Genomic DNA, 11,207 nt, shown 5'->3' with positions numbered 1-11,207 from the left:
GCAACTAGTCTATCTTTACCAGACATAAGAAATCAAGGCGCACTGAAATGGTTTTGGTAGTGTTGTTTGAAAGGGCACTGCTGAAATATTAACTCTAACTCATTTTAGAGATTTGAAGGTGCTTGCTTCAAAGATTCACCTCGGAAATTTGTGAGATTGAAGAACTGGAGGATTTCTGTCATACAATTGTATTTGCTGGTAGGAACAATACCTCTACTTTTAGCATACTCACTAGACAGGTAGGAAGCTGTTCCTCAATAGTCTTATAGTTAAGAAAGTCAGACACAAGTGATAATATGGTAGTCAGTAGCATTGGGTTGGGGATTGTAATTGGTAATTGTACATTAGTTGTTAATCATTACCTCGGCTCATAAAATTTGTAATTGTAATTGCAATTGTATACCTGTATCGAGAAGTAGTTGGATGGCTAACTTACCTATACACTAAATCTAGTCTGTAAAGGGTCATCGCATCATGGGATGTCAAAAAAAAAATAACACATTGACCATAATTATTAATGGCTGTTTGATGATAACTAAAGTGGTTTTAGAAACCATCTTGCAAATTGCCCCCACTGTAACCTTCATGCATGATCTCATGATGATCTAGAGCACTTTATAGGGTACTAAAAATATCTATTGTAATTGTGTGTAATTGCTATCAATTTTTGTTGTAATTTTGTTGTTGTGTAAGATGTATTGGTATGAAATTGGGGTGATCAAAAACAGAAGTAATGATAATTGTAATCAATTACTTTTTATGGTATTGCCACAACACTGTAGGTAGTACCAGTATATGATAGTATAATTATTATTTTAATATGACATGCTCATTAAACAATGATAGGATTACCATTATCAACACATTGCATTAAAGTCATGTCTTAGGGATTTTTACTGAATCAACTAATTCTATCTAGTCCCTCCTTAGTCTGTATTATCTTCCTGTTTTTGTGATTAGACTGTTCATTCATTGATTCATACAAGATTCCAATTGTTCTTTGTATTTTATCTCTAAAAAAAATGAGGGGGGGGGGGGGGGAACGTGATTTCGTTAATGTACATGTCAATAAATGATTTCTCTTCGTAAGGGATGAGGCTCTACTAGAATAGCTGCAGGTATCTCCCATCCTTGTAGCTTATGTACTTGTCCTAGTGATCTTAGTTTCACCCATTAGTCCAATGCATTGACCTCAGACAGGACCACACAAGGTTTCTATGTTTTGGAATATCACCTGACACAAATAATAAGAATAAAAATCATTTAATAACTCACTGTTTTCTCCCTCATTTTCTCCTTAATTGATCTCCACCATTTCAGGTCCCTCATGATGAGGAACAACACCACCTACTACATTGTGTGGTAGATGTTCCATAAATGACATCTGCTCAACTAAATTGCTGTTGCTTTCAAAAATGGATTCTATTCTTCTGGGGCTACAAATTTCTCCTTGAGCTAATTGGAAGATATTCTTTTTACGATCAATAACTCTTACAATCCAAGTCTTTCCATAACTCCGATATCTCCCTGTTCAGAAATACCATCTTGGAATTTCTCACTAGTTTCCTCAGTATTTTTGTAATATCCAGATATCATGTACGAAGTTTTGACACACAAATTTTCCTCCTAGGGGGAGGTTGTGGTTAGATATCCCATTTCAGGAACATCCACGTAAGTCGAATGATCACCATCTCCTAAGCTCCAGTCACCATTGGTAATACTGCCACACTATAATAGAAATGTACTATTATAGTTTATTACTAATAGTTCATATCACCACTTCATTCTATAATACTGTAACATTATAGTGTTACAAGCTTACTTCAGTTGTTCCATAGCCTTCTTGAACCAAACCTTCAAAACAACTAATTAAGAAACTTAATAAGTTCACGATGAAATGCAGCACCCACCATTCCTAAAACTTTCTCTCGACCACCCAGATAATTTTTAAATTTTTCTTTGACTTTGTTGTCTCGGACTTGATAAGTAACATTGAAAGGATCAAACTTAGATGGAGTACTGTAACATCAGCTGTAGATTACAATTGGACTGGTTCGATAACTGGTTGAACATGTTCACCTGGTTGCACAGGATCAGTCTGTTCATTGAGGTGAAATCAGTTAACTTGTTGTACCAGTTTGCTTGGTTCAACTTGTTCATCTGTTCACCTGATTCTTTAGTGTCATTTCTCATCTCACATGCAGAAATAACACAGTTATAATATAATATATAGTTTTATTGTACTTTTAATATAGTCTTGATAAGCCTCATAAAGAGCTTGTATATACTCATTATAATATAATGGAGAAGAACGAGGTGTTGATGTGACTACTGGTTGTTGTATCATTCTCATATCATCAAAGAGCTAGAAAATAAAGAATGTGTAAAGAAAAAATTTTATATATAGTGCTTCTTAATAATTAACACAATGATAAGATATCTTTACATGCATCTTAAGAGGTGGAACAGATTCCCAGTAACTCTATCTACGTGTTCCATAGAACCTCGATATAGTTCCAGCTTTATTCCCAGAGAGAAGAGTCAGATGAAACGACTCTCTCTCCTCATGTGAGATGGGAGGGTTTGAAATGAAAACCATAGTCTCTTTACTCCCAAAAACTGAAATTCTGCAAAATAATTATAATGTTTTGAAAATGACTTCTTTTGCCATCAACTATTTTAATATATCAAATATGGTCAACTTTATTACAAGATCACATTACTTTAATAGATATATTCTGTAAGCTAAATTCAACATACAGTACTGTACAAGCATGGATGAAATATCTAAACACATAAGTTTAAATTATTTTATTTTATACTCCTTATAATAAAGGAGTATAAAGTCTTACTGTTGTGATATTATGTGCTTAAACCAGAGTTTACGAGAGAAAGACACACCCCTTTGGTTTGCCTGTACTACCACTTGTGTAAGCAATTGTATATACCTCCTCTGATCTGTCCTGTAATACAAGGATTGTAAACCTGTTAATTAAACAGTTTGATGAGTCTTACTTGAATGTGTAAGATCAACAAGGCTTTCAGCTCCTTTGGAAAGAAAATCTGAAAACGGAATACCTTTACATCATTGAGTGGGTGTTTGTTATATTGTACTAAGTTTCCACCTCTTCTTCCTTGATGATGACAATGACAATATTGAGAAATACCATTCATTAAGTGACCACACCTCTTTTAAATCCATGATAACAATCTCACGTTAGATTGGACAACATTGAGCTAATTTATAAAACATAGAGTATGATCATATGAAACACCACTATAACAATGATTCAGTCTGATGATAGATATATTGTGTTGTTCTCCTGAAAAAACATAATAAATAAAATAAATACAATAATATTTTATTCTCTTACCTCATCAGTAGAGTCAGTAATACCTACCTATATATAGTGTAATAGATTAGTCATATTATTACTAATAACACTGAACTAACTGTTGGTATTCCCAATATAGCACAAGCATAGTCCACTATATACCACTCAAGTCGTACTACTGAACATAAAGTTACCATTCTACATGATCATTTGATGACATCACATGATGTAAGGCTGACGCACAACATTTAACTAACTGCTCCACTTCTTTGAATCTGAAAATAATTGTAGTAATAATACCAGTTATAATATTATTTGTTACCTATCTTTATCCACTCATCTGTCTATTAAAAATATGGTACTTCCCAGAATGTCAGTCCCAAAAACATCATAACTTAAATGTCTATCCCAAAATGCCAACTTTCATTACTGTATTAGAATTAACTTTAGATAAAAATTAGTAGTATATCTAGTAATTGACCAAACAGCAGTCCCTATAACTTTCATTTTAGCATTATAGCTATACAGTCTTTGATGTTTTTGGTTGGTCCAGTATTAATCGCACAGACTAATTTTATCAAAGTTAGATATAACACATACTTTAGGTATTCATATTGGTTGTCTAGATTGCTACATAGCTCCAATAGCTGGTCGCTTCAGCATAACATCTATATGACAAAAAAAATTATCACTAATCCTCTTAAAGTAATGTAATACTTACTTAAACATTTAAGAAGTGTCTCTTCTAATGTTGCTGACTTGACTTCTCGATATAGAGCATAGTTATTTCTATAGCAAGAGAGAAAAACTGATATACTAAGCAAAAGACTATAGTCCAGGGCATCCACATAGAGGCCATGTAATAATCACTATAGTTCTATAATATATGCTAGAAGTTATAACCATATTATGTCCATTCTTTATTGAATAATACAAACCACAAATGATTCATTCCAATTAACTCAATTCCCTCAACCTGGTTTCTGGAGAGAAGGTATGTAAGTTTCCCAAATTGTTCAGTATGTTCAGTACCACACCTTTCTCATAACATGTCCACACAAATCGAAACTGACAACACACTCATCACAGTTATATCGTTGTGCATTCCTTCCTAAAGGTGGGAAAATAAAGTATGTTGTATATCATTAGAAATAAAATAACATTATTAAGCATAAAAGGCCATGAACACGAATCAGATAGTTCTAGATCATTGCTGTAAACAATAATTATGCACAAAAGGTGTGGCTCAGAGATCAATCAGTGCTGTTACTACTTAAGCAAGACAAGTCAAATCATCTATTTGTTTGTTGTTTATAAGTTGTGTTTTAACTTCACTTTGTTTGTGTTTAACTTTAGTTTGAAAGTTCCTAAAAGTTTATATACAATAGGTAGGGCTACATGACTATTTACTTACACACAACATCTTGACACAAAGTAGGATACTTTTTTTCAAGATAATTAGAGATTCCTGCTTGCGTGTCCATGGACCCTTTAATTAATTTGTGTACTTTAATTTACCTATAATAACATGTCTAGACTCTCAGCAGAAAACATATTAATTAAATGTAGATTAATACTATATCCCAGGATCCTAAAATTTAAAATCTAATGATTAATTTTGTATTAAATACAGCTCTTTCTCTGGGAAATCTATGCACTTCAATAGTGCTATTTTAATAATCTGATATTATCAATATTACATCATTCCCTGGAAACAGCCATCACAACCAAGTGGACTCCTGTTTATTTCAGGATCAGATCAGTCAGACTCTTCTTCATTTCTCTCTTTCCCTCCAGCATAAGGACGAGCTATCTTCCGTAAAGTCTTCTGATAATGTCTGACATCTTCCTCCTCTCACTGGGATCTTCTAATGATACCCAAATCGTCTTGGCAGCTAAGAAAGACTTGTGGTCTGACCAAAGGCAATTAGACAAAAAGAGGAAGTGCTGTCTAGTGCTTCATCATTCACAGCATCATAGAAGGTGTGGCTGACTAATTCCAAAAAAAATCATGGCTACCGAGATTCGTCAGCTCTCCAGAGTAGTTGCTTTAGTAACTGGAGGTGCTTCTGGGTTAGGTAAAAGCTACTGCTACAAGATTGGCCCCAAGGAGGACGTGTCGTCATAGCAGATCTACTTGGCAGTCCTGGAGAAGACGTAGCAAAAAGAAATAGGAGGAACAAACGACTTTTGTACCAACTGATGTACATGAGTTATTGTTACCACACCCACACTCCATATGCACGATTTACAATGTGTTCACTTTCAATATGTATAACTTCCATAGGTGCCTCAGAGGCTGATGTTCAATGCACTGGATTAACTCGAGAGAGGTTTGGTCCTCTTAACACAGTTGTTAATTGTGCAGGTTTGTATGGTGATATTGATACAGAGGCTGCCCTCATTATTGTCATGATATTAGGTATTGCAATTGCGATGAAAAACATTGTCTAAAAAGGATCTCATCCACTTGATAAATTTCAACGTGTTATAAATGTGAATGCTATTGGTACTTTTAATGTTATTCGTCTGCAGCTGAACAAATGATGGAAGGAGAAACACAGAGAACCAATGTGGAGAAAAAGGTCAGACACAGTCAGTACAAGTCAGAGATATTCCCCCCCCTACTCTCTCTCTCTCTCTATCATACAGGTGTCATTATCAATACAGCTAGTGTGGCTGCTTTTGATGGACAAATCGGCCAAGTAGCATACTCTGCTAGTAAAAGGAGCCATTGTAGGCATGACACTACCAATTGCACGAGATTTGGCACAATATGGGATAAGAGTATGCACTATAGCACCAGGTCGTCAATAATACTGGTATTATAATATACAGTATCTGGAGTGCTGGTAATGGAACGTGATACTTAAATACTATACACTATACCCTAAACCTTAAACATCAAAACCTAAATGTAATTCACATTAAAGTACAGCATTCTATTACCAGCACTCTAGACACTGTAGGGAATAATAATTCAACAAGCCAATATATTGTCTGTAGGTCTGTTCTTGACTCCACTATTGAGTAGTCTACCTGAGAAAGTTCAACAACAGTTAGCGTCTACTATCCCCTTCCCTCCTCGTTCTTGGAGACCCAGACGAGTATGCTCATCTGGTTCAGAGCATCATTGAGAACCCGCTACTGAATGGAGAGGTCATACGATTGGATGGTGCATGAGGATGCAACCCTAGTATGTACTATAGGTCATGTCAATTGTAAATAGCAAGTATAGACTGTACAATTGTAAACAGAAAAATAAATAAATACTAAATTAATTAATTTCACAAAAAAATGGCACTAGAAAGAGTCTACAATAAATAACTAAAACTAAAATATCTATCTAAAGAACAAAGTGCTCAGCTATTATAGACTTCATGAATCTTACCAAGAAGAGCATCACATGTTTTCTTGCATCTCCAAGAAGCATAGATGTATTTTGCTTATAGAAAATAGGATTTATCTACGCAGCATATCCCACACCCCAAAACTACGCTTCATAACAATGACATTCTTTGAGTTCCAAACTTGAAGGACAGGCATACCAGCAATAATGGAGTTGGATCTTCTAGAGCTGCTGAATTGACTGTGTCATTAGCTCCGATAACTAGCACAAGATCTGTCTCAGGGAAATCCTCATTGATCTCGTCATTTCCAGAACAATATCGTAAGGTACACCGGCTTCAGCTAACAAGACATTTAACTGACCTGGCATACGACCAGCTACAGGGTTGAATACCAAACCGTACATTCTTGCCCTGTTTTGCGAAGTAATTCAACCATCTCTGCAATAGGATACTGTGCTTTTGCTACACAGAGACCATAACCAGGTGTGATGATAATATTCTGAGCTTCACGGATCATATCTATAGCATTATCCACATTAACTTCAGTATGAGTACCAGTGATCTCCATAGGTTTTCCACCAAGGGTGGGATAGAGTACCATATCCTCCAAAGATGACATTGGCAAGAGAGCGGTTCATAGCTTTACACATAATGTAGGAGAGGATAGCACCAAAGAACCAATGAGAGCACCCACGATAGTCATGAGATTGTTATTTAACATAAATCCTTCAGCACACAAAGCCCATCCACTGTAGCTGTTAAAACAGTGATTACCACAGGCATATCAGCTCCACCAATAGCCGATGTCAAAGTGATACCCATAGCAGACGAGAGAGCAGCTGTGGTTGAGAGACAAGCCATGTCCCCACGTAAAACCTGGATTCATCATGTAATAACCCATAGCACCAACATTAGCTAACATCATACCCATATTAACATAAATTAGAGCAGGCAATTTGTAAGGGTCTGACTTTAACAACCCTTGTAATTTTACCAAAGGCAACAAGAGACCCAGTAAAGGTGACACCTCCAATATAGTTACCCAAGAAGAGAGCAGCTTTAGTGACTGCACCACTGGGATCAGTCGCAAGGTGAGTATATTCGCTCATGTAAGTGGCCATACATGTCAGTACAGCTGCTAGGCCAACAAAAGAATGGAAAGCAGCTACCAATTGAGGAAGATCAGTGATAGCCATACGACGAGCAATAATAGTTCCAATGACTCCACCCACTCCAATTGAACTAAGCATTTGAGTCATTAATTGAGGTGAAGCCCCTATTCCAGCAAGTGTTGCTAACATTACCAGTGGAGACACCAATAATACCTAATGCATTACCCTGACGGAAGTGGTCTGAGAGGAGAGGCCACTGAGTGCTCCGACACAGCAGAGTGATGCAGCTAAATAACCCATCTGTTGAATATCTGGCAAACCATATATGTGACTACCATGTACCCTGTAATGAAGGCAGCCCCTGGAATAACATAGAGATAATTGTATTCAGGAGGATCATCAGGACGACGGAACATGTCCAACATACGCTGTGTGATTAAGAACCCTCCGAGATGTTAATAGAAGAGATGAATGTAGCAACAGTTGCTAAGGCTGCTGGAGTTGTACCTGGTAAGAATCCACCGGACATACAGAGGAGGCCACCAACAGCTGTGATACCAGAAATGGCATTTGTGACAGACATTAGCGGAGAATGAAGTGCAGGTGTCACACCCCAGACTGTGTGATAACCCACAATGAGGAGAGGGTAAAGGTGGTTACCATGGTGTTGAAGGCAGGGTTAGGTGAGATGACAGCCAGCCCAGTAAACCACTCAATCCAGCAGTGTAGACAAGCGATTTCTTCATTGTCACATTAAAAGGATTCAGTTCTTCAGGAACAACTTCGGCTTTGACAACTGGAATAGGTGTGGAGATGACAGTTCCTTGGGAGGGGTGCCGGCCAGAGAAGATTTCCCTCTTGAAGAATAATAGCACCTCGTACAACTTCGTCTTCTAAGTTGATGTCAAAATAACCCTTTTCTCCAATGGAGAGGAGAAACTTGGAGATGTTTTGGCATAAAGAGTACTGGCTTGTGTGGGCAGGCGACTTGGTAGATCAGTATAACCAATGTGAGTGACACCCTTATAGTTGTACAGCTCTCCAGGACGAGTGTAGCTACATTACCGCCTGCTTCAGCTGCCAAGTCAACAACAACAGATCCCTCTTTCATGCTCTCTACCATTTCCTGTGAGATAAGTTTTGGGGGCTGGTTTTCCAGGAATGAGGGCAGTTGAGATTAATATATCAATTTCTTTACATTGTTTAGCAAACAATGCCATTTCTGCTTCAATAATTCTTTGGACATCTCCTTAGCATATCCTCCGGTCCCTTCACCAGATTCCTTCACATGCACTTCCAGAAATTCTGCCCCCAGGATTGTACTTGTTCTCGTACTGCTTCCCTCGTATCAAAAGCCCTCACTACAGCACCCATACTCTTTGCTGTACCAATAGCTGATAATCCAGCCACGCCTCCACCAATAACTAAAACTTTAGCAGGAGGAACTTTGCCAGCAGCTGTAATCTGACCTGTGAAGAAACGACCAAAGTTATTGGCAGCTTCAACGACACCTTTTGTATCCAGCAATGTTAGCCATTGAACTAAGAGCATCAAATACTTGTGCTCTACTAATACGAGGTACACAATCCATAGCTAAAGTTGTAATCTTTTTCTCAGCTAACTTATCAATAATATCTTTGTTTCTGAGCAGGGTAGAGAAAACTCACAAGATTAGCTTTCTCCTTTAATAACTGAATCTCCTCCATAGAGGGAGCACGAACTTTAAGGACAATGTCTGACCTAAAAACCTCATTCCGACTCTTGATACTAGCTCCTGAGGACTCATACTCAGCATTAGAGAATTGGCCTCAGCTCCAGCACCATCTTCCACTAAAACATTGAATCCAGCTTTAGTAATGTGTTTGTACTACAGCAGGGTTAAGAGCTACACGACGTTCATTTGGGAAAGACTCCTTAGGACACCTAGAGTCAGTCGATTATAGGGGATACCTTTAGGAGGAGGTGTGGCTTCAGGAGTAGCTTTTGGTACATAACTGTCGTATTGAGGGTCGTCTGATTGTCCCACAATAGTGACGGTTTAAGTGAGAAAATTGTTGAGTTGCGAGCGGACTACACATGTGTAGTTAGTAGTAACTTGTGCTAATTTGAACATTGTTCTAATATATACTATCTATAAAGAAAGAAAAAGAACATCAATTAAAGGATTCTAAAATACCCCAGAGATAATAGGTTTTTTGTTTCTATTTTCATTAGTATTAAGATATCAATAACATATGCTTTTGGATTTAATATAGCACTTTCTTTGACAAACTGATTCTTACATCAATAATGTTACTGCTATTAAGAGTGAATAGTTCTAACAGGACTTTATTTCAGCTGGTACAAGACTTATTGAATAATACAATGTTGTTACTGAGCAGCAGACATGATGCTAGTAATTGAATTATATAATTTGTGAAGTACTTACATGTTGTGATAGTAGAACTCTATCACCATAAACATTCACGAAATTCAGACTATCAGTGAGAGAAAGAGAGAGCTTCCTGTATGTAGTATATATTAAAGGTGAGAAAGGAAACATGTGCTTGAGAAGATTTACTACAATAGATTTAAAAAATGGCAGGAAATTTCAATAAATAAAATAATCTGCTTTTATATAGTATAACAATGTACTGTAAAGGACAATACCAATCAATTCATACCTGAAAACGTCTCTCCTATTTCCCTCCTTTAAATGGGTGGTGGCTCCAATCGTTCACTCCTCTCTTGAGGGCGTTACCCAATAATTCATTCATGATTGAACAATGAATCTTTATAATAATCATTAATATTATAACTATTAATAATAATAAAACCTGATAATAAAAGAAAGACACGTTGACAAACAAATTCAAGTTCGGTTTTCTAGGAGAACAGTTGATGCCCTAAATCCTCAGCTTCGCTTTCACTAACTAGAACATTGCCTTTGGATTCTCAAGCAGTACAGGCAGTAGCCACGCCCATTTAATTCAATGTCCTTAGAAGAACAATGAGGATTAAAAGTCGAGCTCGGTAACTTCAATGTACTATAGACAATTCCTGTATAAGATTAATAAATAATAAGTGGGTGGAATTTAACACACACCACTTTTTCACTAATAAAAAACGTAGATCCAGCAAGTTCTAACAGATCAGTAGCATGGTAACCTGAATAACTGCACTCTCATTTTGACAATAAAATATAATTTTCTCTTAACTTTAATACCTAATAAAATATTAGCCTAAAAAACGTATTTTGAAGCAGTTAAAAAGGTTTAACAAGACTTACCTCATGAACAAGACCGTCATATGTCAAATAATTAATATCTTGTGGATTCTCTAGAAGTAGACACGCTTTAAAATCACTATCACCTAAAGTGGACCTGGGCACAAGTTCTAGATTGATATAGCGACATTTAGGTTGTCCAGAG

The 11,207-nt window shown here is 36.7% G+C and overlaps 2 pseudogenes; one reads left to right on the top strand and one right to left on the bottom strand.

Annotated features, from left to right (window-relative positions):
* The first annotated feature begins 5,346 nt into the window (after positions 1–5,346).
* Positions 5,347–6,518, top strand: LOC121366467 (annotated as a pseudogene).
* A 179-nt stretch (positions 6,519–6,697) lies between these two features.
* LOC121366466 lies at positions 6,698–11,085 on the bottom strand (annotated as a pseudogene).
* Between the last annotated feature and the right edge of the window lie 122 nt (positions 11,086–11,207).

This window comes from Gigantopelta aegis, unplaced genomic scaffold, assembly GCF_016097555.1.
Source record: "Gigantopelta aegis isolate Gae_Host unplaced genomic scaffold, Gae_host_genome ctg5836_pilon_pilon, whole genome shotgun sequence".
NCBI classification, from domain to species: domain Eukaryota; kingdom Metazoa; phylum Mollusca; class Gastropoda; order Neomphalida; family Peltospiridae; genus Gigantopelta; species Gigantopelta aegis.
Note: the sequence above shows the minus strand (reverse complement) of the source record. Positions and strands in the feature narration are given on the sequence as shown.